The sequence below is a fragment of the Saccopteryx bilineata genome, chromosome 1 (assembly GCF_036850765.1).
Source record: "Saccopteryx bilineata isolate mSacBil1 chromosome 1, mSacBil1_pri_phased_curated, whole genome shotgun sequence".
NCBI lineage: Eukaryota > Metazoa > Chordata > Mammalia > Chiroptera > Emballonuridae > Saccopteryx > Saccopteryx bilineata.
In genome coordinates this window covers 312,105,395-312,133,172 of record NC_089490.1, presented here as the reverse complement: position 1 = coordinate 312,133,172, position 27,778 = coordinate 312,105,395, and the positions used below count along the sequence as shown (strand labels likewise).

Sequence of the window (27,778 nt, the reverse complement as noted above, 5' to 3'; positions counted from 1 at the left end):
TAGAGCCCCAGAGCCCACACACAGAGGCACATTAAGGTCGGTTGAGGCCCCAGGTGAAAAAAATATATTGGACCCCTTTAAAAAAGAGAGAGAGAGAGGGAAAATAAAAACACATGTTAACAATATTTTAAAATAAATAAAAAATATTACGTACAATTAATAAGGTGACAAACCTCTTTACAATGAAAAAGAGGACAAAAATAAATTGAAGAAAACAATATTATAAATAAAAGAAACACTTTATTCATTGCAACAATAATAAACTATAATATGATAAGTGCATAATAAAAACATTTGTAATATTTTATATTATTATTATTACATGTCTATTAATTTTTAATAATAATTGTGAAAAAAGTACTCATTTAGATACAAATGCATCACATCACATGCAATGGATTGACTCTGTATCAATCAAATATGGACATTTACAGATTAGTTTTCCAATATCAAAAAAAAGGACATGCAAGACTTTAAAGTGGCTCTACTAGGAAAGGAGACCACAACTGGAACAAGCCTACAAGCCATACACAGAACAATAGGAAGGCAAAGAAACATAAGTCATATGTTTCAACAAGACAAATCCTCAGAAAAAGTCCTGGATGAAACAGAAGTAATCAAATTACCAGATGCAGAGTATAAAATAATGATTGTTAGAATGCTTAAGGATCTCAAAGCTACAATTGATGGACTTAATAAACACCTCAATAAAGAAATTGTAAGCATCAAAAAGGACACGAAAATCATAAAGAAGAACCAGACAGAAATGACAAACACAATATCAGAAATAAAGACTACACTAGAAGGAATTAAAAGCAGGCTGGATGAAGCAGAGGATTGATTCAGTGACTTAGAGGACAAGATAAGCAAAAATATAGAAGCAGAACAACAAAAAGAAAAAAGGATCAAAAAGTCTGAGGGAACTCTAAGAGAGCTCTGTGACAACATGGAGGAAACAATATTCACATAATAGGAGTTCCTGAAGGAGAAGAGAAAGAACAAGGAATAGAGAAATTGTTTGAAAAAATTATAGCTGAAAATGTCCCTAAATTGATGCAGGAAAGAGTCACACAGGTTCAAGAAGCAGAGAGAACCCCATTAAAAAAGAACTCAAAGAGACCCACACCAAGACATATCATAATCAAAATACCAAAGCTAAGAGATAAAGAAAGAATACTAAAAGCTGTAAGAGAGAAACAGTCCAACACCTATAAAGGAACCCCCATAAGGATGACATTGGATTTTTCAACAGAAACACTTGAGGAGAGAAGAGAATGGCAAGAAATATTCAAAGAATGCAGAACAAAAACCTATAACCAAGACTTCTTTTATCCAGCAAGACTATCATTTAAAATTGAAGGAGAAATAAAAAGCTTCCCAGACAGAAAAAAATTCAAGGAATTCATCCCATCAAACCAATGCTGCAAGAAATTTTAAGAGGCCTGCTGTAGACAGAACAAATTGGGAGGGGGGGGTAGAAATATAGATATAGATATAGATATAAATATAGATATAGATATAGATATATTATATATAGTAAAAGAGGGAGGTAGATTTAAAGAAAAAATGGCAATAAACAACTACATATCAATAATAACCTTAAATGTAAATGGATTAAATGATCCAATCAAAAGACATAAGGTAGCTGAATGGATAAGAAAATAGGACCCGTACATATGCTGTCTACAAGAGACACACCTCAAAACAAACGATACACATAGACTGAAAGTAAAGGATGGAAAAAATATTTCATTCAAATGGAAATGAAAAAAAAGCTGGAGTAGAAATGTTTATATAGAACAAAACAAATTTTAAAACAAAGACTATAATAAGGGATAAAGAAGGTCACTACATAATGATAAAGGGAGCAATCCAACAGGAAGATATAACCATTATAAATATCTATGTACCTAATATAGAAGCACCTAAATATATAAAGCAGTTTTTTATGGACATAAAGGGAGAGATCTACAGCAATATTATAATAGTAGGAAATTTCAATACCCCACTAACATCACTGGATAAATCCTAAAGAAAGAAAATTAACAAAGAAACAGCAAAATTAAGTAACACACTAGATCAACTGAATTTAATAGATATCTTCAGAACCTTTTACCCTAAAGCAGCAGAATATACATTCTTTTCAAGTGCATATGGTACATTCTCTAGGATAGACCACATATTAGGGTATAAAACGAGTCTCAACAAATTTAAGAAGATTGAAACCATATCAAGCATCTTCTCTGACCACAATGGCATGAAACTAGAAATCAACTAAAATAGAAAAACTAAAAAACACTCAAACACTTGGAAACTAAACAGCATGTTATTAAATAATGAATGGGACAACAATGAGATCAAGGAAGAAATAAAAAATTTCCTTGAAATGAAAATGAGCATACAACAACTCAAAATCTGTGGGACACAACAAAAGCAGTCCTGAGAGGGAAGTTCATAGCATTATAGACACACCTTAAGAAGCTAGAAAAAGCTCAAATAAACTACTTAATCCTGCAACTAAAAGCACTAGAAAAAGAACAGCAAGCACAGTGGTACCTTGAGATATGAACAGATCAACATGCAAATTTTTAAGATATGAGCTGCGACTCAGTCTGTAGTTTTGTTCGAGATCTGAGCAAAATTTCGAGATACGAGTCGTAATTCCAGAAGCTGCCGCTAGTTGGCGCATTGGTGCACGGGTCCAGTATCGGCAGTCTGATATACAAGTTGACTGACTTATGAACTCGGTTACAGAGCAAATTAAATTCATATCTCAAGGTATCACTGTAAAGCCTAGAGGAAGTAGAAGGAGGAAATAATTTAGATCAGAGCGGAAATAAATGACATAGAGACTAAAAGAACAATACAGAGGATCAATGAAACCAAGAGCTGGTTCTTTGAAAAAGTAAACAAGATCGCTGAACCCTTAGCCAGGCTCACCAAGAAAAAAAGAGAAAGGACTCAAATAAATAAAATTTAAACTGAGGGTGGAGAAGTAACAACGGACACAGCAAAAATACAAAGGATTGTAAGAAAATACTATGAAGAACTGTATATCAAAAAATTAGACAATCTAGCCCTGGCCGGTTGGCTCAGCAGTAGAGCGTCGGCCTGGCATGCGGGGGACCCGGGTTCAATTCCCGGCCAGGGCACATAGGAGAAGCGCCCATTTGCTTCTCCACCCCCCCCCTTCCTCTCTGTCTCTCTCTTCCCCTTCCGCAGCCAAGGCTCCATTGGAGCAAAGATGGCCCGGGTGCTGGGGATGGCTCCTTGGCCTCTGCCCCAGGCGCTAGAGTGGCTCTGGTCGCGGCAGAGCGATGCCCCGGAGGGGCAGAGCATCGCCCCCTGGTGGGCAGAGCATCGCCCCTGGTGGGCGTGCCGGGTGGATCCCGGTCGGGTGCATGCGGGAGTCTGTCTGACTGTCTCTCCCCGTTTCCAGCTTCAAAAAAATACAAAAAAAAAAAATTAGACAATCTAGGTGAAATAAACAAATTTCTTGAAAAATATAATGTTTCAAAAATCAATCTGAAAGAATCAGAAAACCTAAATAGACTGATTACAACAAATGAGATTGAAATAGTTATCAAAAAACTCCCAACAAACAAAAGCCCTGGGCCAGATGGCTTCACAGGCGAATTCTACCATTCAAAAAAGAACTAACTCCTATCCTTCTCAAGCTATTTCAAAAAGTTCAAGAGGAGGGAAAAATTCCAAGCTCCTTTTATGAGGTGAGCATAATTCTGATTCCAAAACCAGGCAAAGACAACACAAAGAAAGAAAACTATAGCCAATATCCCTGATGAATTTAGATGCTAAAATTCTCAACAAAATATTAGCAAACCGGATCCAGCAATACATGAAAAAAATCATACATCATGATCAAGTGGGATCAAAGGAACAAGAGGGAAAGCGGATAGAGGGTAAGGGGATGATAGAATGGGATAATCCTGGAGGGAAGGTAGGAGGGCATTGCAGGGAGGGGGGCAAGGGAGATGTTGAGAGGAACATGGGGTTGGGGGTGCATTTGGGGGTACACTAGAATCTATGTAAACACAATTAATTAAATTCAATTTTTTAAAAAGAGTATACAATGGAGTAAACACAGTCTCTTCAATAAATGATGTTGGGAAAATTGGACAGGTACACACACACAAAAAAAATGAAACTAGACCACCAACTTACACCATTCACAAAAATAAACTTAAAATGGATAAAGGACTTAAGTATAAGCTGTAAAACCATAAACATCTTGGAAGAAACACACAGGAAGTAAACTCTCCAATATCTCTTGGAGAAATAGTTCTGCCAATTTATCTCCACAAGCAAGTGAAATAAAAGACAAAATGAAAAAGGGGGGAGCTATATCAGACTAAAAAGCTTTTGCACAGCAAAAGATACCACTATAAAAAAGATAACCCACATAATGGGAGAACATATTCACCAATATATTTGATAAGGGATTAATAACCAAAATTTATAAAGAACTTCTAAAACTCAAAACCAGGAAGGTAAACAATCAAATTTAAAAATGGGCAAAGCACTGAATAGGCACTTCTCCAAAGAGGCCAACCAGCATATGAAAAAACGTGCAACATCACTAATCATTAGAGAAATGCAAATTAAAACCATAGTGAGATACCACATCACACCTGTCCGAATGGCACTCATTAAATCAACACACAATAAGTGCTGGCGAGGATGTGGAGAAAGGGGAACCCTCCTGCACTGCTGGTGGGAATGCAGGCCTCTGAAGCCACTGTGGAAAACAGTATGGAGTTTTCTCAAAAAGTTAAAAATGGAACTGCCTTTTGACCCAGCTATCCCAATTTTAGGAATATATTCTAAGAATACCAAATCACTGATTCAAAAGAAGATATACATCTTCATGTTTATTGAAGCATTATTTATAATAGCCAAGATCTGGAAACAGTCCAAGTGTCCGTCAGTGGACGAGCGGATTAAGAAGCTGTGGTGCGTATACACGATGGAATATTATGTGGCTGTGAAAAAGAAAGAAATCTTACCCTTTGCGATGGCATGGATGGACCTGAAGATTATTATGCTAAGTGAAATAAGCCAGGCAGAGAAAGAAAAATAGCATATGATCTCACTTATATGTGGAATCTAATGAACAAGGTGAATGGAGGAACAGAATAGAGGCAGAGGCAGGGTCACAGGAAGCAGAGGGACAGCAGTCAGAGGGAAGGGGGATGAGGGGATGGGACCAGAGAAGATGAAGGGATTAGTGAAATTATAAACACATAACACACAGATACAGATAACAGGACAGCAAATCCCAGAGGAATGGGGTGAAGGGAGGGAGAAATTATGGGAGGGGGACAAAGTAGGTATAACAGGGGAGCATGTGGTTAGGGGTGAGGGTGTTATATTGAGTGGGACACTTGAATCCATGTTAACATAATAAGTTGAAATTAACTTTTTTTAAAGTAGAAATATTTTAAGAAAGAAAGGAAAGAAAGAAATAAGAGAGCACCAAAGGTATGTTACAATATATAATACAAAAGGGGAAAAATCTGGGTTGGTACTACAGGTCATGTCTCTGTTACAGGTCATAAAATTTATAATTTTGTTAGTCATTCTATGTTCCTTTTGCCCTCAGTTAGCACTTCAACTGGTTTGAGTTTTACCTGGCAGGATATCAAAATTAATAACTAGTAAAATGCAGTTGTTAAGCACTGGCTCTGGAGTTGTTTTCTGGGTTTAAAGCCCAGCTTATTCAGTGACCTTTGTCACTTATTCAGTGACCTTTGTCAAGTTAATTAAACTCTCTGTGCCTCGATATGTTATTCTGTAAAATAAAGATCATGAAAGTGTCGCCATCAGAAGGTTATTGTGAGAATTAGATGAGTTGATATATATGAAATGCATAGAACAGTAGATAACACATAATCAATGCCATGTAAGTACAAGCTGTTGTTTATTTCCTGAGAAATCCTGCCTGTATTAGGTAGCTTTAGTTTCCCATTAATTTTTTATCACTGGCATGGTACATAAGAGGCAACTCAAAGGACTCTCTAGATTCCAGAAAAACACTTTTTTTTTTTGTCCCTGGTATTGCTAGCAGCAACCCTATAACTCCTGATGATAAAGCCCACTTGTCTTAATAAGTGTAGGGACCTACTAGCCTGTGGTGAGCAACTAGACACTGGACCGCTGTTGCAAAAAAACCCAAAGTGTTCACCACCACCATGCTCAACAGTAGAAGTTATAGATGACCTCTACCTCACCTCCACCTTTCATATCTTAATTATGCACATTTTGCAAGAACCTAGGTGTTGTCAATTATTTTATAAATGTACTTATCAGTTAGAGATGCCTTCTGAAATATTTATAGGTACAAAGAAATGACATCTTAAATCTGTTTTTAAAAATTTCAACCAAAACAAAATTGTGAAGGGGAATAGATGGATAAAGATTGGCAAAATGTTGACATTTGTTGAAGCTAGATAATACAGTGTGTCTGTAAAGTCATGGTGCACTTTTGACTGGTCACAGGAAAGCAACAAAAGATAGAAATGTGAAATCTGCACCAAATAAAAGGAAACCCCTCCCAGTTTCTGTAGGATGATGTGGCAGCATGTACGCATGCGCAGATGATGACGTAACACTGTGTATACAGCGGAGCAGCCCACGGCCATGTCAGTTGAGATGTCGACGGTACAGAGGAAGTTCAGTGTGTTCTGTGGCTCACTAAATTCAAATCCGTGACCAAAGTGCAATGTGAATATCGGTGTGTTTATAATGAAGCACCACCACATAGGAATAACATTACTCGGTGGGATAAGCAGTTGAAAGAAACTAGCAGTTTGGTGGAGAAACCCCGTTCTGGTAGGCCATCAGTCAGTGACGAGTCTGTAGAGGCTATACGGGATAGCTACCTAAGGAGCCCTAAAAAATCTGTGCGTGAGCCCACATCGAACTGCACTGAATAGGTATGAAACTGGAAGAGTTTTCCTTTTATTTGGTGCAGATTTCACATTTCTATCATCTTTTGTTGCTTTCCTGTGACCGGTCAAAAGTGCACCATGACTTTATGGACACACTGTAGATAGAGATGCAGGGTCCAAAATACTAGTCTATTTTTGTAAATGTTTGAAAATGTCCATACTCAAGTTTCTTTAAAAAAAGAACAACTCATAGCTGCAAAAGAGTCTGGTAATCTAATTTTTGCCTTTTCAGCCTTTGCTAACCACTTTGCGCACTGGAAGGAAATCAAGTGCTAGGAAGGATGGAAATCAAGAGCTAAGCCTTGATGTTACTGCATAAATGGAACACAAAACTGGATACATAAATTAGAAAGTCTTTGTCACAGGGTAGATTCCATCTTTCCAGTAACTGGAATATCTATATCTGTGAAGTAAAATGACTATCTTGGATAATGCTGAAGGTCTTAACTTTCTGGGTGTTTTACCAGCACTAGGATTATAGTCTAAGCCAAGGGTCCCCAAACTACGGCCCGTGGGCCACATGCGGCCCCCTGAGGCCATTTATCCGGCCCCCGTCGCACTTCCGGAAGGGGCACCTCTTTCATTGGTGGTCAGTGAGAGGAGCACATTGACCATCTCATTAGCCAAAAGCAGGTCCATAGTTCCCATTGAAATACTGGTCAGTTTGTTGATTTAAATTTACTTGTTCTTTATTTTAAATATTGTATTTGTTCCTTTTTTTTTTTTTTTACTTTAAAATAAGATATGTGCAGTATGCATAGGGATTTGTTCATAGTTTTTTTTTATTGTCTAGCCCTCCAACAGTCTGAGGGACAGTGAACTGGCCCCCTGTGTAAAAAGTTTGGGGACCCTTGATCTAAGCCGTTTTTATTCTTAATAAACACAGGTCATGTCCACTGCAGGAGTTAAATAATTAATGAATTATTTCTTCTTGGTTTTGTTCTCAAAGCCAACAAACTTTGGGAAATGCCTCACTGTAGCCTTCTTTATACTTATTTCATTCTCACTGGGCAGTAAAGATGCTTCTACTGAAAATGTCAAAGGGAAATAACTTAAGGAGAAAAATGCATAAGGAAGCTAAGTTCATTAAATAGAGTTGCTCCACATAAAATCTACATTGTACATTATTGCATTGTTGTTCAAATATTGAAGTGCTTTTGAAAAAATTTCCAAGCAGAAGAGGTTTGAACATTTAGGAAGTAATGGAACACCATTTAAAAGTACTTCTGTTGAAAAGCTAAGTAGGTAAGCACTTTAGAAATTTGGGCATATAGCGTTGAATGCATATGAAGATGGTATTTTAAGCTCAAGAATGAACTAAAAGTCTTATTGAACTGCTGACAGTTTTGAAAAGTATTGAAAAACTATAGTAGCCACAGAATTGAAAAAGCAGTGACAATGCCATCCTGTATCAACTGCATAGGCACTGTCCCCTAATGTTCCTTACAATTATCCTCACAAGCTCAACCCTTTTGTCAGCAAAAATTAAATGGCAGAGTTATGCTCCTATTATTACTGAGATGCTGCCTACTTTTACAAAACACTCTTCAAGACATTTACTAATGCACTACCGTGTGTAGTTATAAATAATTAAAATCAAATAAATTCAGAACAGCTAAATAATTTAAACACTTGTCAAAATAAATCAGCTAAGAATAGTTTGAGGTTTAATATATTTGATTTTCATGCTTGATTTACTTGTTTTCTCATTATCAGATAAAGTAAAATTAATAAAACAGTTACACTTCAAACACATGTGCGAACTAACACCACATTTACTGTTCTGCAGAGCTCAATTGTTAAGAAACAAACTTATATGCATCAAAAAAATGGGCTTATAAAGTTTGAAATCTGAGTGGATTTCCATGAGTCATGAGTGGTCCAAATTCAAGTATCAGCCCTCTATCCCCATAAGTATGTATTTTCACAGATTGTGTGTCCCAATATTTGGTTTAATGTATACAGTAATACATGCATTAATATCTATGTTTCCTTGGCATCAAGAAATTAGCAATTTATTGGCAAAATTTAGCATATATAATAAAACTTAACTGACAAAGTAAAACACTAAATATCAAGTACCATCAATTCTACAGAGACTCAGAATTAAGTGAGATGGTTCCAGGATGAGAGAAAAATATCCTTTTTTTCCCTGAGTTTAAGTTATGATTAGTACCTTCAATAGGTGACAAGTAGGAGAGTATTTGGAAGCAATGTAAAAAATGGAGCACTATGTGTGACCACAGAAGAATAAGCAAAAGAGTGAGGCTATCAGAGGGGATTTCTTAATAAGAAGCAGAAGAAAAGAAAGGTAGGTAGGTGAGGACCAAATTGTGAAGGACCTTGAAATTCAGCCTGCTAGTTTGTTTCATTCTATGTACAGTCATTAGAGGCTTTTTGAACAGTAGAGGACTAAAAAGGTTGCTCATGTAGAATAAATTAGAAAAAAAATGATTCTGAAGGTAGGGAGTACCATTAGAAGGTAATTATTGTAGCATTCAATAGTAGGGTCCACTTGAGTAGAGGTGATAGGGATACAAAGGAAGAAATCAAAACAAAGGAAGTATCCGTAGAATCTATAGAACTTGACCTGACCAGGCAGTAGTGCAGCAAATAGAGTGTTGACCTGGGATGCTAAGGACCCAGGTTCAAAACCCCAAAGTCACTGGCTTGACTGCAGGCTCATCTGGCTTGAGTGTGGGGGATCACACACATGATTTCTGGGTTGAGCGTAAAGGTTGCTGGCTTGAGCCTAAGGTCACTGGCTTGAGCAAGGGTTCACTGGCTCAGCTAGAGCCCTCCAGTCAAGGCACAAATGAGAAAGCAATCATTGAACAACTAAGGTGCCACAACGAAGAATTGATCTTTCTCATCTCTCTCCCTTTCTGTCTATCTGTCCCTCTCACTATCTTTCTGTCTCTGTCACCAAAAACAAAAACAAAACTTATTGTATTGAATATATATGTTTATCTTTGTTCCTTTCCAAAATCTCAGTGAGTGACATAGTAAACAAATTAACAACAGTGAACAGTCTTAAACCCAGAAGACAAATGAAAGAAAGAGATATGGTGTGTTTCCTTCGTAAAATATTCCAACCTCCCCCTAGTGTGCCTCTCTAGTTGTATAAAGGCTGGAAAGCTAAAAATGGCATTTGCCCGATTCTCTTGAAGATACATGTAAGACTTGAATTCAGAACTGAGTTAAGTGGAGAATGAGTATATAACATGCATGGCATCTGTTTTTGCTGGCAAGGCTACAAGTGTGACATGGCTCCATCAGTGCAGTGGCAACGTCCTGCTGTCTGTTCCTGGAGACAATACTTGTAGCATGCCATCCTGATTTGCCAGCAGCCTGACCAGGGCAAATACAGCAGCACTCCAGTAGTCAGTCTTCTTCTGAGGGTCATCTCTGAGCCTGTTCCTGTAGCGGCTAGAGTCTAGCCCTCTCAGCAATTATTTTCACCACTGAATTCCTGTATGAAATCATTTTCTGTTGAAAATAGCTGGAGTAATTTTTGTTGTCTATCTGTATCCAAAAGTTTTGTAGACAATAGACATTCAAATAAGGAGTCTGGGATTATGTGATCTGGATTTCTTTGAAAGGAGCAGGATCTGTTATAATAGAAGATGGGATACTGCTAGTCCATGCCACCCAGTGGCATGTTACTTAAATTATCACCTGTGTTATAGTAAAGTGCCTTTAAATTTTTTGTTTCTTATTAAGTTTAGAGAAAGAGGAAGGGAAAGAGAAAAAAAAACATGGATCTGTTGTTCCATCCACCTATGCACCCATTGGTCAATTCCTGCACGTGCCAGGGGATCTAACTACACCTTCCCAGCCCCCAACCCTACACATCTGGACATCCAGACATCTGAGAATGCTCCAACCAACCGAGCCCCTTGGCCAGAGCATGGAGTGCCTCTTTATAGTCACAGCCTTGGTGGAATGAGTAGCCAAATCTACAGCATATAGAACAGTGTAGTGTGCATAAAAAATACGAGGACTGAGTGTTCCAGGTTATTTTTTGACTCCCTGGGTCCCTTAAAATCCCCTCTCTAGCACTAATTTGCTCTTCACCTCCAGATAAAAACTGAGGTCATGGACTTTTCAGGTCATCCTTTTAGTCACTCCACATCACACAACACACACATCAATAATAAAGATCTCCTGTTTAATGATCCAGAGTTGTGGGCTCCCCCAGCCCCACCCCCAGCTCTGGCCTGCTGCAGTGAGAGGGCTGCAATCAAGGAAGAGGAAGGCAGCTTCCGCCCTCTACAGCAGGGGTCCCCAAACTTTTTTTTTTTTTTTTCATTTTTCTGAAGCTGGAAACAGGGAGAGACAGTCAGACAGACTCCCGCATGCGCCCGACCGGGATCCACCCGGCACGCCCACCAGAGGGCGATGCTCTGCCCATCCTGGGCGTCGCCATGTTGCGACCAGAGCCACTCTAGTGCCTGAGGCAGAGGCCACAGAGCCATCCCCAGCACCCAGGCCATCTTTGCTCCAATGGAGCCTTGGCTGCGGGAGGGGAAGAGAGAGACAGAGAGGAAAGCACGGCGGAGGGGTGGAGAAGCAAATGGGCGCTTCTCCTGTGTGCCCTGGCCAGGAATCGAACCCGGGTCCTCCGCACGCTAGGCCGACGCTCTACCGCTGAGCCAACCGGCCAGGGCAGGGGTCCCCAAACTTTTTACACAGGGAGCCAGTTCACTGTCCCTCAGACCGTTGGAGGGCCGGACTATAAAAAAAACCATGAACAAATCCCTATGCACACTGCACATATCTTAAAGTAAAAAAACAAAATGGGAACAAATACAATATTTAAAATAAAGAAAAAGTAAATTTAAATCAACAAACTGACCAGTATTTCAATGGGAACTATGGGCCTGCTTTTGGCTAATGAGATGGTCAATGTCCGGTTCCATATTTGTCACTGCTAGCTGTAACAAGTGATAAGACGCGCTTCCGGAACCGTGACGCGTGCATCCTGCGTCACCAGAAGTAGTACTGTACGTGAGCAACACACGCCTTGCTCTTACTGACCACCAATGAAAGAGATGCCCCTTCCAGAAGTGTGGCAGGGGCTGGATAAATGGCCTCAGGGGGCTGCATGCCACTCGCGGGCCATAGTTTGGGGACCCCTGCTCTACAGGGTTGGTGCTTCTCCTCCTCCTGTTCTTGCATCTTGCCAAAGCTGGGTTTTGGTCACTCTACGGTCTGAGTGCATGGAAAAGGAAGAGAAAAGAGAAATAGAAAAATTCATAACTAATTGGCACTGTCTTGGTGATATGGTAAAATGTTCTCTGGCTCAAAGTTTTCAACCAGCTCTTTTTGTCCTGGACACTTTGGTAGATGTTATGGGCTCTTCATAAATCCCACATTTCTTAGGAAGCTTTCACAAGTCTGTCCCTTGCCATGAGTGCTTGCATCTGTAGTCTGGCTGGTTGTCTGCTACTCTTTCTGCAGTCCATCAGCGCCCAGTGGTACACCTCCCAGAGTCCTTTTGGGTGGAATCTAAGACACTTACATGCTGGTCCTCTCACATGCATGACTTCCTTCCAGTTCATAGAAAACACTCATCCTTTGCCCAAATAGAGAAATTCAGGTTATTCCTAACATAGCATCAACTCTCTTTTGCTCTTACATTGGAACAGATAGCCAGCTCTGACTCTAAATTTCTCAGGTAGAGCTAAATATCCCCAAACTGCAGGGGTAAGTGTTGAGGTCTGTGAGTGGTCTTGTTTCCCCACATTTGAGTTGAGGGGCAGGCATTCCAGAGAGAAGATTAGGAACTCACAGAACACTACCTGCTCTCTCCAAAACTCTTCTCTCATCACTAGTAACTCATGGCTTTTTGTATTCTTGATATAGGTGATTTTTATAGTCTCTATATAGGTAGTGAGTTTATGGTTGAATGATCAGTTTTGGGGTGTCTCCTTTGACTTTTTTTTTACAGAGTCAGAGAGAGAGTCAGAGAGAGGGATAGACAGGGACAGACAGACAGGAATGGAGAGATGAGAAGCATCAATCATTAGTTTTTCGTTGCACATTGCAACACCTTAGTTATTCATTGATTGCTTTCTCATATGTGCCTTGACCACGGACCTTCAACAGACCGAGTAACCCCTTGCTGGAGCCAGCGATCTTGGGTCCAAGCTGGTGAGCTTTTGCTCAAACCAGATGAGCCCGTGCTCAAGCTGGAGACCTCGGTGTCTCAAACCTGGGTCCTCTGCATCCCAGTTCGATGCTCTATGCACTGTGCCACTGCCTGGTCAGGCACCTTCGACATTTTTTTATCTTGGTCTGAAAACTTACTTTGGAATACAGCCTCTGTTGTACAGGAAATTCACTTGAAATAACATTTTGGCAAGAATTTAAATGTAGATGATGGGCTTTCACTGTACTAGGTAACTTTTAAGGTCTCTTCCAACTCTAAAAAGTGTATGTGTGTGGGTGGGGTAGGGTGTAGCTGAAGAGAAGAGGAAGAGAAAGGGTGTAAATGTTGCAGGGTGATGTGATCAGGGAAGACTGTAGCAGCCAACCACATTGTACATCTTGTTGACCATACAAGATTTAAAGAATGACTGGCGCCACCATCATTTGAAAATACCTTAAGAGAGTGGTTTGTGGGGGAAAAAGAGAACTTTTTTTCTTTTCCATTTTAAGATATTTAGGATGTTGGGAAATGCACTTCAATATACTTAACTCTAGGGAGGACCATAATAGTGACTCTATTATAATATGCCAGGTCTCTGTTTTTAATAAAAATAAATGGGCACTCCATGAATGCTTTATGAAAGAATGCAGACTACATTCAGGTTGCTTATTCCTAATGAAATGTTGCTTGATAAAAAATATAGTAAAAGCTAAATCATTTCTTAAGGAATAATCAGAACCCAAGCATTTAGCTCTGATGAGGTGAAGAGGTCCTGAACACTCTTTGGTAGACTTCCAACCAGAAATAACTGGCATTGAGAAAGCTTAGAATTGGAAGAGAGTCCATTTTTCCTCTTTCTTCTTCCTCAATAATATTGATTTCTGAACATATTTATAAATCAAAATTGTCTAAATGTTTTAGGTTTGGTACTAGAGGAAAATTTGGTTCTACTTTCACAGTTCGTAAATTCCAACAAAATTGCCTTGTTTAATGATCTTGAAATTCATTGTGATGATTTATATACCCTGACCTTTGATTCATTTTATTTCCAGTGATGAGAAAAGTAAGGTAAGGAAAAATTAGAGTGATAAATCATCAAGTTAGTTGCTTTCAGAAAAACTGTCAATATGACAGGTAAAAATTGCATATCATTGATTTAATTTACATCATTTTGATCACTAGTAAGGTTAGGCATTTTTTTCAGTGCTTAATGGCCATTATATTTCTTCATTTGTGAATAACCTGTTCACAGGTAGAATGGACTTTTAATAAATCAATAGCAATTTTCAGTAGGGTAAAGACAAAGAGATCCTTTCTTTCTAAATTTGCTTCTTAATGATAATGCTCTTGGATGAGTAGATGACAGGCTTCTAGCCATAAAACAAAACAAAAAACACATATACCAGCCTTCATCTCAACTGTAAGTCACTTCTAGTGTTTTTTCTATATCTTATCTGCTAATTCAGACAAGAAATGCTTCTAGAAAGTCAATTGTTCTAAAAATAAATTCTTATCCTTGAAAGGCAGATGCCAATGTTTAACTTCTATCATTAACTTATACAAGTTAACTCATTGAGTTACCTTCATGGATTTTCACTTTGAACGGCTGAGCTAGACATTAGTTTTACCTAATTTAAAAATATTCCAGTTAAGTTACTAGTCATGTTTTATTATATTGAACTATGGGGTTTTAAAGACACTTCCATCTATGTGCTAAAGTGAATTCCAAACCAGTGCCTGAGGAGAATCTAGGCCCTAACCAAGAGTGGTCCATTGGCCAACCCCCATGCCTGTATACAGCTTTTCTGCCTTCAAAAGAGATTGTCAAGTCTATTCCGAGATGACTATTAAAATTTATGGCTCTACTTTTTTTTTTTTTTTTGTATTTTTGTATTTTTTCTGAAGCTGGAAATGAGGATAGACAGTCAGACAGACTCCCGCATGCGCCCCACCGGGATCCACCCGGCACGCCTACCAGGGGGTGACGCTCTGCCCACCAGGGGGCGATGCTCTGCCCCTCCAGGGCGTTGCTCTGTCGTGACCAGAGCCACTCTAACGCCTGGGGCAGAGGCCAAGGAGCCATCCCTAGCGCCCGGGCCATCCTTGCTCCAATGGAGCCTCGCTGTGGGAGGGGAAGAGAGAGACAGAGAGGAAGGAGAGGGGGAGGGGTGGAGAAGCAGATGGGCGCTTCCCCTGTGTGCCCTGGCTGGGAATCAAACCCGGGACTTCTGCACGCCAGGCCAACGCTCTACCACTGAGCCAACCGGCCAGGGCTTATGGCTTTACTTTTAACTACACTTCAGGTGTCTGGCAATGAGAACAACATTGAATTCACAGTACCTGTCCAAGTGAGACAAATAATATTTCATTGAAGATTGACTGAATGATCTATTCTAGTTTACACTAAGATCTATGTAATTATTAGTATTATTGGAGAGATCAAACCAGAAAGGAGCTGGACCTCAGCCTCTCATCATCTGTTCTTGCTGAATTAAGCTCAAACATGATGCCATTGGCCAACACCAAAGAGCATTTATGGGAAACAATCAAATTCACTGGCCTCTCAGTTTCCTTATCTCCGTGGACATTTTCAATCTACGCTAGCTGAGGTACCCACTTTCCATAGTCACATCCTAAATGTCAATGTTGCATCCACCAAGCACAAGAACAAACGTCGGAGACTTTCAGGGGTTTAGATCTTACTTTATTGGCCAAGTTTAACCTGCGCAGGGACGAACTCTCAAGGTGTCCGGAGACACCATACCCACAAGGGGCTGCAAACAAGAGTTGCTCCTGGCGCTTACAACTAGGTCCTTATATATCCTAAGTGAGCAAGCGTTATACAGAAGCAGATGTGGCAATTAGCTATTCGCTAGGGAGGTCGCATGCAGCATAGCAACAGGCGAAGGGTTTAGCTCAGTGTAGAATTTCAAACATAACCTTCTGATAAGGGTCTCTAACTCATAGAATGCAGGATGTTCGCCCAATGTTGTGCTGAACTCTTTGTTCTCGGCCTCACAGGGACCTTGTCAGCACTTCCTTGTTCCTGTTTTTCCAAGAGTTAGACTCTGGCAGCCACGGCACACTTCCTTGAACCTAACAGTCATCACAGGAAACAGTGCCACTTACAAAAAGAGAAATCTAACATCTCAACCTCTTTGCTGTCCATCCAGCTACTTTATTTGAGTAGCATTCTGCCACACTCTATCTCACTGAGAGCAGCTCTCCACACTCATACCACCACTTTCCACCTATCAAAGTTTTCTTGTCTTTACTTTCTTTCTTATCCAACTTCAGTACCAAAGCCTAAATATATCATATAATCACTTAGGCATATCTCAGAGATATCACCAATTCAATTGCAGACCACTGCAATAAAGCAAATACAGTACTATATTGCAATAAAGCAAGTCATACAAAATTATTGGTTTTTCAGCACATATAAAAGTGATTTTTACACTATACTGTAGTCTATTAAGTATACAACAGCATCATGTCTGTAAAACCAATGTAAAAAATGCTAACCATGGTTCATCAGAGCCTTTAACAAATTGTCATCTTTTTGCTGGTGGATTCTTGCCTCGGTGTTGATGGCTGTTGATCAGGGTGGTGGTTGCTGAAGATTGGGGTGGCTGTGGCAATTCTTTTTTTTAGAGAGAGGGACAGAGAGACAGGAAGGCAGAGAGATGAGAAGCATCAACTCATAGTTGCAGCACTGTTTGTTCATTGATTGCTTTCTTATCTGTGCCTTGATGGGGGGATTTTAGGGGTGAACTCCAGCCAACCCAGAGAGGCCTTGCTCAAGCCAGCGTTCTTGGGCTCAAGCCAGTGACTTTGGGCTTCAAGTCAGCAACCTTTGGGCTCCAGCCAGTGACCATGGGGTTATGTCTATGATCCCATGCTCAAACTTGTGATCCCGCGCTCAAGCCTGTGACCTTGGGGACTCAAAACTGGGTCTTCCGTGTTTCAGGTCAATGCTTTATTTACTGCTCTACCTCCTTCATTAAGACAATGGAGACTGCCACATCGATTGACTCTTTCTTTCACTTGAACACCTAGAAGTCATTGTAAGATTATTAATTGGCCTAATTTCAATATTGCTATTTCTCAGGGAATAGGGCAGTTTGAGGAGAGGGACAGAGTTGGGGGAACAGCTGGTTGGTGAAGTAGTCAGAACACACACAACTTTTATTGATAATGTTCACCATCTTACATGGGCATGGCTGTGGTTTCCCAAAACAATTACAATAATAACATCACATATCACAATTACAAATACAACAATAATGAAGAGTTTGAAATATTGCAAGTGTTGCCAAAACATAACACACAGGGACAAAGAGTGAGAAAATGCTTTTGGGAAAATGGCACCGATGGATTTGCTTTTGCAGGGTTGTCACAGACCTCCAATTTCTAAAGATGCAGTGTCTACAAAGCACAATAAATGGAAGCTCAATAAAACAAGGCATTCCTGGTCTTGGCCAGTTGGCTCAGTGGTAGAGCATTAGCCCAGCATGTGGATGTCCCAGGTTCAATTCTCAATCAGGGCACACAGGAGAAGCACCCATCTGCTTCTCCACCCTTCCTCATTTTCTTCTCTCTCTCTTTTTTTGCCTCCTCTCCTGCAGCTATGGCTTGATTAGAACAAGTTGGCCCCGGGCACTGAAGATGGCTCGATGGCCTCCGCCTTAGGTGCTAAAAATAAATGGCTCCAGTTGCAACAGAGCAAGGGCCCCAGATGGGCAGAGCATTGCCCCTTAGTGGGCTTGCTGGGTGGATCCCTGTTGGGGCACATGTGGAATCTGTCTCTGCCTCCCCTCCTATCACTAAATAGAAACAAAACAAACAAAATACAATGTATTCTTGTCATTTAAAAATCCAAGGCTTGCCTGACCTGTGGTGGCGCAATGGATAAAGCATCGACCTGGAATGCTGAGGTCGCCGGTTCAAAACCCTGGGCTTGCCTGGTCAAGGCACATAGGGGAGTTGCTGCTTCCTGCTCCTTTCTCCCCCTTCTCTCTCTCTCTCTCACTCTCTCTCCTCTCTAAAAAATTAATAAAAGAAAAATTGAAAAAAAAAAGATTTTAAAAATCCAAGGCTATGCCTTGCTTTAGCGATAACTTGATGCTGGGGATCAGATGATATCAAAAGAACATAGTTGATTTGGGGGTTTTTTTTGTTTGTTTTTGTTTTGTATTTTTTTTCTTGAAGTGAGAAGTGGGGAGGCAGAGAGATAGACTCCCGCATGTGCCTGGCATGCCCACTAGGGGGTGATGCTCTGCCCATCTCGGGCATTGCTCCATTGCAACCAGAGCCATTCTAGCGCCATGGAGCCATCCTCAGTGTTCAGGGCTTACTTTGTTCCAACGGAGTCTTGGTTGCGGGAGGAGAAGAGAGAGAGAGAAAAGAAAGAGGGAAAGGTGGAGAAGCAGATGGGTGCTTCTCTTGTGTGCCCTGGCTGGGAATCAAACCTGAAACTTCCACACGCTGGGCCGATGCTCTACTGCTGAGTCAACCAGCCAGGGTCAATTTTTTGGGTTTAAGAGTCTTTGCATCCTCCAGGTTGGCACCACTCTTAAATCTGGCTCTTTCCTCATGATGGCAAGGAGGCTGCACTCATTAGCCTCAAAACTTCAAATCCAAGTGAAAGAAGAATTCCCTTTATGAATTCTTCAATAGATTTTATTGAAGTTCTGGGACTCACTAAGAATCACTCAGAGGATGTGCACTTCTCCCCTCCCTCTTCTGGCTTGCTAGAATATGGGTATAATGGCTGGTGCTTACACAGCCATTTTGGAGGTAAAAACCACATGTAAGAGCATGTCTAAGTAATACAGACAGACAGAGTTGGATTTAACTGCGGGCACAGCAGACGTGCACCCTGGGCCACAACTTCTGAAGGGCCCTGCAAAACCCCAACTTTACACTTCTTTCTAATAACACCAAGTTTGGTTTCATATGTGCAATTTTAACATTAGTAATACATAATATTTTTTATTTATTTTTTTTATTTATTTTTAAAGTCTCTTTTTTTTAATTTTTTTTATTTATTCATTTTAGAGAGGAGAGGGAGAGACAGAGAGAGAGAGAGGGGGGGGGAGAGACGGGGGGGGAGCTGGAAGCATCAACTCCCATATGTGCCTTGACCAGGCAAGCCCAGGGTTTCGAACCGGCAACCTCAGCATTTCCAGGTCAATGCTTTATCCACTGCGCCACCACAGGTCAGGCTATTTTTTATTTATTTAAAAATATGATTAACATGTATTTTTCTTTTTCCTCTTTTTTTTAAGGGGTTCAATAATTTCTTCTGTGCCCAGGACCTCAACTAACTTTAATCCACCTCTGTAGACAGAGCCTGGGTCCCTACCTTGGAAAGCTGCCCTATTACTCCTAGACAACCTTTTATACTTCTTTTATATGAAAGACAAATAAACTTTCATCTTATTTAAACCACTGTTTTGTTCTGTTTTTTTCTGTCACGCACAGTCTAATCCAGTGGTAGTCAACCTGGTCCCTACCGCCCACTAGTGGGAGTTCCAGCTTTCATGGTGGGCAGTAGCAGAGCAACCAAAGTATAAATAAAAAGATAGATTTAACTATAGTAAGTTGTTTTATAAAGATTTATTCTGCCAAACTTAGTGAAAATCCAACGTAAAGTACTTGGTAAGTAATTATTATTATATGCTATAACTTGCTGTAACTCTGCTTTATAAATTTTATAAAGTAAAGTTACTTCCCTACTTTATAAATCACCATTATTGTGGAACCAGTGGGAAGTTAGAAAATTTTACTACTAACAGAGATACAAAAGTGGGTGGTAGGTATAAAAAGGTAGACTACCTCTGGTCTAACCTAACCCTCAACCATGCAAAGTGTGGTGCTGAGATAGACCATGGCATTTAAGGAGCCACAGATAGTATAATTATATAAGAGCAAACAGAAGTAGGAGAAGGAAAATCCAATGGTGACTAAAGCACATCTTTTATGCAATCCTAATTAATTTAAATTTTATTCTTTAAGTAGTGTGTGTGTGTGTGTGTGTGTGTGTGTGTGTGTGTGTGTGTCTACACAGGGGATTTGAAATAGTTTGAGCTAGACATAATATGATAGATTATTGTATACATTAGAACGATTTTTTAAGTGATATGATTGATATTTTAGAGGTGAGCAAGACAAAAGGAACTGAGCTTGTAGCAACTCTAGCAAGAGATAAGGATCAAAATCAGGGCAAATAGTATTGGGGAAGGCAAAGAAGAGACGATTTGGAAAACATATACGAGGCACAGTGGGCTAGAATTTGGTCAACCTGAACAACTTCTGAAGTACTAGAAGCAAAAAAGGCACAATTATAAGACTACAAATGGATGGTGTAAGATGTCCAAAACAGGCATTTCAGAGAGATATGACAAAAACACAGTTAATCATGTTGTAGATTCTTTATTTACCACTGTGTCTGTGGTTCTCATAAAAGTCCTGATATTCATGTTCATATTAGGAATATGTATAGTTATTTGAAGTATTTTTTAGCAGGCAAGATGTCTTCAATCAACTGTATCAGGTGTGCAAATGAATTGTAACTTTATTCAACTACAACTCAATGTAGTCTTTATTTTTAAGCCTCCATTCCAACTAATAACCTAATGTAGTTATTTAAGATTTTTTCCCCAGCCATTGTTTGTTTAAATTCTTCTCAATTCAGGATTTTTTTCTCCCTCCCCATATTTGTTTAGGTTATTTAAACTTCTCAATGTTTATATGAGGTCATTGTACTAGAAGTAGGGTATAGAACTGGACATTAATCCAATTGAGAGTTGTTGAAGGCCTTCATTAATGCAATGGCTATGAAGTATTATCTTTTAAGTACAAATGGGCACATAGAGGAAATTCTACCATTCAGATGCTCCTCACTACAAATATAACAAACTTAAAATAATGCCCATACAAGTTAGAAAATTATTACATTTTTAAAGTGTAAATTGACTTCTAATTCACTTTGGATGACCTGTCCTCTTCAGAAAAAAATTATACATACACAAATCATAATTTTTTGGAGTATTGAGAATGGCATGAACATACACTCCAAGCTGGCTTGAGCGTGAGACTATAGACATGACTCCATGGTCACTGGCTTGAGCTCACAGGTCGCTGGCTTGAAGCCCAACATCGCTGTCTTGAGCCCAAGGTCATTGGCTTGAGCGATGGGTCACTGGCTCAGCTGGAGTACTCAGTCAAGGCACGTATGAGAAAGCAATCAATGAACAATTAAGATGCCACAACAAAGAATTGATGCTTCTCATCTCTCTCCCTTCTTGTCTGTCTGTCCTTATCTGTCCCTGTCTCTGTCTCTGTCTCTTGCAAAAAAACATAAAAAGGTTAAATGAGGCTGTTAACCAGTTCAAATCATAACTTTGGTTCTAGTTTAATCTGTCTCTGATTGTGAGGGTCAGGATATGTAGGGTATTGAGGATCTTAACCCCTTCATATAGACCCCACAGAGTCTTTTTTTTTTCTTTTTCATTTTTCTGAAGCTGGAAACAGGGAGAGACAGTCAGACAGACTCCCGCATGCGCCCGACCGGGATCCACCCGGCACACCCACCAGGGGCGACGCTCTGCCCACCAGGGGGCGATGCTCTGCCCATCCTGGGTGTCGCCATGTTGCGACCAGAGCCACTCTAGCGCCTGAGGCAGAGGCCACAGAGCCATCCCCAGCGCCCGGGCCATCTTTGCTCCAATGGAGCCTTGGCTGCGGGAGGGGAAGAGAGAGACAGAGAGGAAAGCGCGGCGGAGGGGTGGAGAGGCAAATGGGCACTTCTCCTGTGTGCCCTGGCCGGGAATCGAACCTGGGTCCTCCGCACGCTAGGCCGACGCTCTACCGCTGAGCCAACCGGCCAGGGCCACAGAGTCTTTTTGTTGTTTTCTCATTTGTATATCATAACACCCATCCTGAGTATACAAGGAAGCACTTCCTAGTATTTAATGTAACAAACACAAAGAGCACATGGTGAATTTCTGAGCATTTCAAGAGACTCTCAAAGCCAGAAGATGCATTAGAGATCATTTAGTTCACTCGCTTTTGAAAGTTTTTACTTTGATTCAAAAGAAATAAAATTTACATCTTGACACAGACAGCTCACATGCATTACACACTCTCTCTCACACACACACATACACACATGTCATTGAAACAAAAGTTTCATGAAAACAAACATCTTTATTATGTACTCTGGTGTTTTGTTTTGAAGTCTGGTAGTTACCCACCAAATTAATTTGTTTACCTCTAGTTTCAAAAACATAGATGTAGCTTAACCTATTTTACTGTCTAGATGAGGAAACAGAAACCCAGAGAGAGTAGGTGATTTATAAAAAGCTTCCAACTTTAGTGGCAATGCTGGGACCTGAACATGGGTCTCTTGACTCTTGATCAATAAACAACAAAATGAGATTAGTACCTCCTTCCCAGCTCTTCCAAGATTTTCACTTTCTTTTAAAAATATTTATTAGTTTATCCTAACAGGTTAAACAGCTTTCTTAAATTAAATGTGCCCTTACATACCTTCCTTATTTTCTAAGTTTACACTTCTATAACCACAAACTTTTTCTTTTTAAAGAGAGAGAGAGAGACAGGGACAGACAGACAAGAAGAGAGAGAGAGAGAGAGAGATGAGAAGCATCAATTCATAGTTCTGGCCCCTTAGTTGTTCATTGATTGCTTTCTCATATGTGCCTTGACTGAGTACTCCAGCTGAGCCAGTGACCCACCGCTCAAGCCAGAGTCCTTGGACTCAAGCCAGTAACCTTGGTCTCAAACCAGCAAACTTTGGGCTCAAGCCAGCGACCATGGGGTCGTGTTTATGATCCCATGCTCAATCTGGTGACCCCGCATTCAAGCCAGATGAGCCTGTATTCAAGCCAGCCACTTTGGGATTTTGAACCTGGGTTCTCAGCATCCCAGGTCAGTGCTTTATCCATTGTGCCACCACCTGGTCAGGCTAAACACAAACTTTTTTTAATTAAATTTATTGGGGTGAGACTGGTTAAAAACTTAACATTTTAACAAAAACATTTAAATGATTTGTACTTAGCATGATATCCAAATATACTTGAAATTAAGATTATTCATGGATTTTTCAAAGCCAAATTTTATTAATTACAGAAGTAATCAATTTTAGCTCATCATGAAGCTCATCAAGTTGTGTGCACATTGCACATATCTAAAAGTTCAGGTTCATAGAAAATTGTGGTTAACAGTTTATTTCCACTCAGTAAGAATTTACAGAGCACCACCATGTGCTAGCTGTGTGTCTGCTAGGAAAATAACAATGAATAATAAGTCATTCTGGTCTTGAGGAACTTACAAACTAACAAAAGATATAGTCAACCAATTGCCATGATTCAATATGAGACATATTACAGAAGATCAGTACAGAGTACTCTTTGCTTAATTGCTATAGGACACAGATGAAGGAGAAATCAATTGTCCTTGGGATATAGAAGGTTTAAGAAGACTACTATGGGGAGATTTGTAAGGTGAATAGAAATTTGCTGATCTTAATCTGGTCAGATAAGGAGAGGAGACAACAACTTTGGGGCAGGGGGGAAGTATGGCATGAATAGCATGTCATAAAGAATCACTCCCTAGATCACAAATACTGTTGGTCAAATAAGTTTGTAAATATGATATATAGGTTTGCTCACTTATAGTTTGCATTGGGTGTGGGGGACAGGCTGTAAGCAGGCAGGGTTGTTATACCCTAAGGCTTAGTTTTAAGACTAAGCCTTTCCCACTCTAAGTGACTTTGTATCAGAGACTTCCTTGTTTGTATATTGGATTAAGGGTTTTGATTTCTACACTATAAAATGGGGCAGACCAGGAGCTTGCTCTCTCTTGGTTCCTGAGATTAGCACTAGAGGAGAGAGCAGAGAAAGGAGAGCAGAGAAAGGCCATGTGGAGGAGAGGAGAAGCATCCAAGATGGCGGAGTACTGAAGGAGAAGCCAGTTTGTGCAGAGTTTGTGTAGAGAGAAGGAGATGGGTGAATAAGGCTGGTGAGGTAGAAACTTTGATTCTAGGGAACTCAGATGAGTCAGTGGCTTTGGGAGCCCTGAATGGAAAGGGAAGTGTTTTCCCACTGTGTGTATTTCTTGCCTGCCAGATGCAAGATAGGTTTAAAGCTAATGGCCCACCAGTTCTTAGCTCCATTGTTTCATTACCGTCTCTCCAAATCAAATGCGAACCTGCATGGGCCAGGAGGCTGTGATGGTGGCCGTGGCTACTAGCTTTACAGATACCACATTATGATTGTTTATACATGGCAAAATTATGTATTTAGACTTTATCATAGAATTAAAGAGTCATCAAAGGTGTTAAATAAACTAATTCTGGAAGCAATGTATATACTAAATGGCAGGTTATTATGGGTTGAATTGTATCCTTCAAAAAAGATATGTTCAAGTCCTACCTCCAGTACTTCAGAATATACCTTATTTGGATGCCGCAGACCAGTCCAACTTGTAATTGACCAGGTCCTGAGGGAGAATGGTGGGGGATGAAAAAATAAACATAGAGAGACAAAGAATGGAATCAGGAGGTCTCTGTAGGCTGATGACCTACAAGAATGCAGACACCCCAGTCAGCTTTACTTTATAGTGCAGAGAACAAAGCCGTTTGCAAACCAAGGAAGTCTTCAACACAACATCACATATGTGAGGTATAAACAGGATCTTTCTCAAAAGTGCATGACCTTTCATCATGCATAACATCATAACTAGCAGTTTCACAAACAAAGGGTAAGTGGAAGGGCATGTAGATTGCCTCAAGAAGCAAAAACTATCAGAGGGTGTGGGAAGAGTTTAGCCTTTGGCTTAACCTTTAGACTGCGAGGACTTTGTCAACTTACAGCAGTGATAGGCAATAATTTGAGCTTGGTGTGTCAAAATTCGCCAAAAAACAGAGCATAACTTGGGTGGTATGTCACCTCGAGAAAAAAATCATAATTTCACAACATTTATAGTTTAACAAAAATGTATAATTGTATTATATATAACTGTATTTAATAAACCAATAACTAATTATTTAACTTACCTGCTCAGTGACTTCTTTGTTCATCTGTCAGTTGGTTTCTTTTGTTGGTCTTGATATTACTTAACTTGTGTGGGATGCCCTGTACTAAGATAAGTGAGGGGGGAGGGGGAATTCTTTAATCTGCTTATTAGTGACTTTTTTGTTGCTGAATTTCATTGGCTAAATCTTCAATTGAAGGTTGGTATTTTGTACACTTCAAGCCCAAGTAAGTGCTACTAACTTCATCTGACAATCTGTTTCTTTCATTGGTTTTGATATTATTTAACGCTGAGAATAAGGTCTCACAAAAGTACATAGAGGAAAAAATTGTGAGTAAAGCCATTGCTATATTTTTCAGGGTTCTAAAAGTGTCTGGTAATCAGTTCCAGGCACTCCAAATTTCCTGTTTGTAGTGGCACTCCTCTTGATTCTCCAAGTGGCACCTTTCCAGATTCTCAAGCTTTGACCTCAAGTTGACAAACACCTAAGCCCAGATGCTGTCTTGAAATTCTGCAAGTTGCATCTTTTGTAAATTAAGATGGCTGCTGCTATTTCTAATGGCAGGACACAGCACCCATAGCACAGGCCCTCTCCTGTCCCAGCCTCCCCCTCACTTATCTCAGTAATGATGGTCAATTAGAAATCCACAACACCCCAGAACAGTAGATTGAATGATGGTTGCTGTAGTTATGTGGTTGCTGGTAATGGCGATCACAGGGCCCCCAGAGATGCGTCCCCCACGGCATTCTGCTGCTCCCTGCTCTGCCAACCGGAAGTGATGTCAAAGATCCCCTAATGGCCTGACCAGAAGTCCCAGAACTAGATGCTCTGTGCCGGAATTCTGTTGTTTTGGCCTGCAGACCTCGGCACAGACTGTCTACACTACAGCAAATGTTTTATCCTCGGCTACTGCACCTGGCCGTGCAGGAGCCGAGGATGAAACATCCTTCTCAACAAGTGGCCCCATTCTTCTCTGGTATGCGGCCGCATGCGGCCGCGTGTCATGGGAAATGGCTACGCATGTCAGTGCTGATACGCATGTCATAGGTTCATCATCACGGGCTTACAGCCTGTCTCCCACATTTGGAAACAGTCTTTGAATATAGAAAATCAACTTAAAATGAGGTCATTAGAGTGGGCCCTAATCCAATTGACTGGTATCCTTATAGAAAAGAGAAAATTTGGACAGTCATGCACAGAGAGAACACTGTGTGAAGAGACACATACACAAAAAAGCAATGTGAGATGAAGAACTGGAGTGATAACACCTACAGTTCAACGACTGCCAAAGATTGCCAGCAAACCACCAGAAGCTAGGAAAAAGGCATGGAACAGATTCTCCCTTACAGCCCTCAGAAGGAACCAACTCTGCCTTGATTTTGGACTTCTACCCTCCAGAATTGTGAGACAATAAATTTGTTACAGTTGTCCCTGGATACTAAAATTTTAGTGTGCTTAAGTCTCATATAAAACGGGGTAGTACTTGCATATAACCCACAAACAGGACAGACACAGCTGTGTTAGGAAGCCCCTGGCAACCTTATCAAAAGCAATTACAGGTGTGTATTAGGTATGAAGAGGGTTGTTGAAGACTATCTGGTGGGTGAAGAATGATAATAAATGGTTCTTTCCTAATGCTTGACAAGGAGAATATTGTAGGAAGCGAAAATCTCAAGGAGAAGCATAATGGAGAGATATTTTGCTTGGTGTTAGGATTGTGGATACTTGAGCATATTTATAGGCTGAGTAGAAATAATTGGGGAGGGGGAGATTTGAGGTATAAATGTTATGAAATAAAATCAACTATTGGGGAAAAAAAGTCCAAAAAAACAGGTGGCAGGAAATTAAACATATACTCTTCCTCTAAAATAAAGGAAGGATAATAACTATAGTACAAGTTTAAATCTGGGTATAAAAAAATGTAGAATTGTGGCCCTGGCCAGTTGGCTCAGTGGTAGATGTCGGCCTGGAGTGCAGGAGTCCTGGGTTCGATTCCCGGCCAGGGCACACAGGAGAAGCGCCCATCTGCTTCTCCACCCCTCCTCCTCTCCTTCCTCTCTGTCTCTCTCTTCCCCTCCTGCAGCCAAGGCTCCATTGGAGCAAAGTTGGCCCGGGCGCTGAGGATGGCTCTATGGCCTCTGCCTCAGGCGCTAGAATGGCTCTGGTTGCAATAGAGCAATGCCCCAGATGGGCAGAGCATCGCCCCCTGGTGGGCATGCCGGGTGGATCCCGGTCGGGCGCATTCGGGAGTCTGTCTGACTGCCTCCCCAGTTTCCAACTTCAGAAAAATACCAAAAAAAAGAAAGTAGAATTGTTAAAAAGTCCATTTTAGCAAAAATATACTTTAAAACTGTGTTAAAAGATAAACATTGGAGGGGGTTGGGGGAGGGGAGGGGCATAAAGAAAACCAAATAAAAGGTGAGGGAGGACAATTTGACTTTGGGTGATGAGTATACAACATAATCAAATGTCAAATGATCTAGAGGTGTTTTCTCTGCATCTATATACTCGAATTGATCAATGTCACCCCATTAAAATTGTCTAAATAAAATTTTTTTTAAATCCTTAAAAAAAAAGATAAACATTGACTTCGCT

General features: G+C 40.3%; 1 protein-coding gene across 1 annotated transcript in view; it reads right to left on the bottom strand.

Annotated features, from left to right (window-relative positions):
• SLC35F2 (solute carrier family 35 member F2) overlaps positions 1 to 27,778 on the bottom strand; it is a 125,776-nt gene that overhangs the window by 96,931 nt on the left and 1,067 nt on the right. The window lies entirely within an intron of this gene.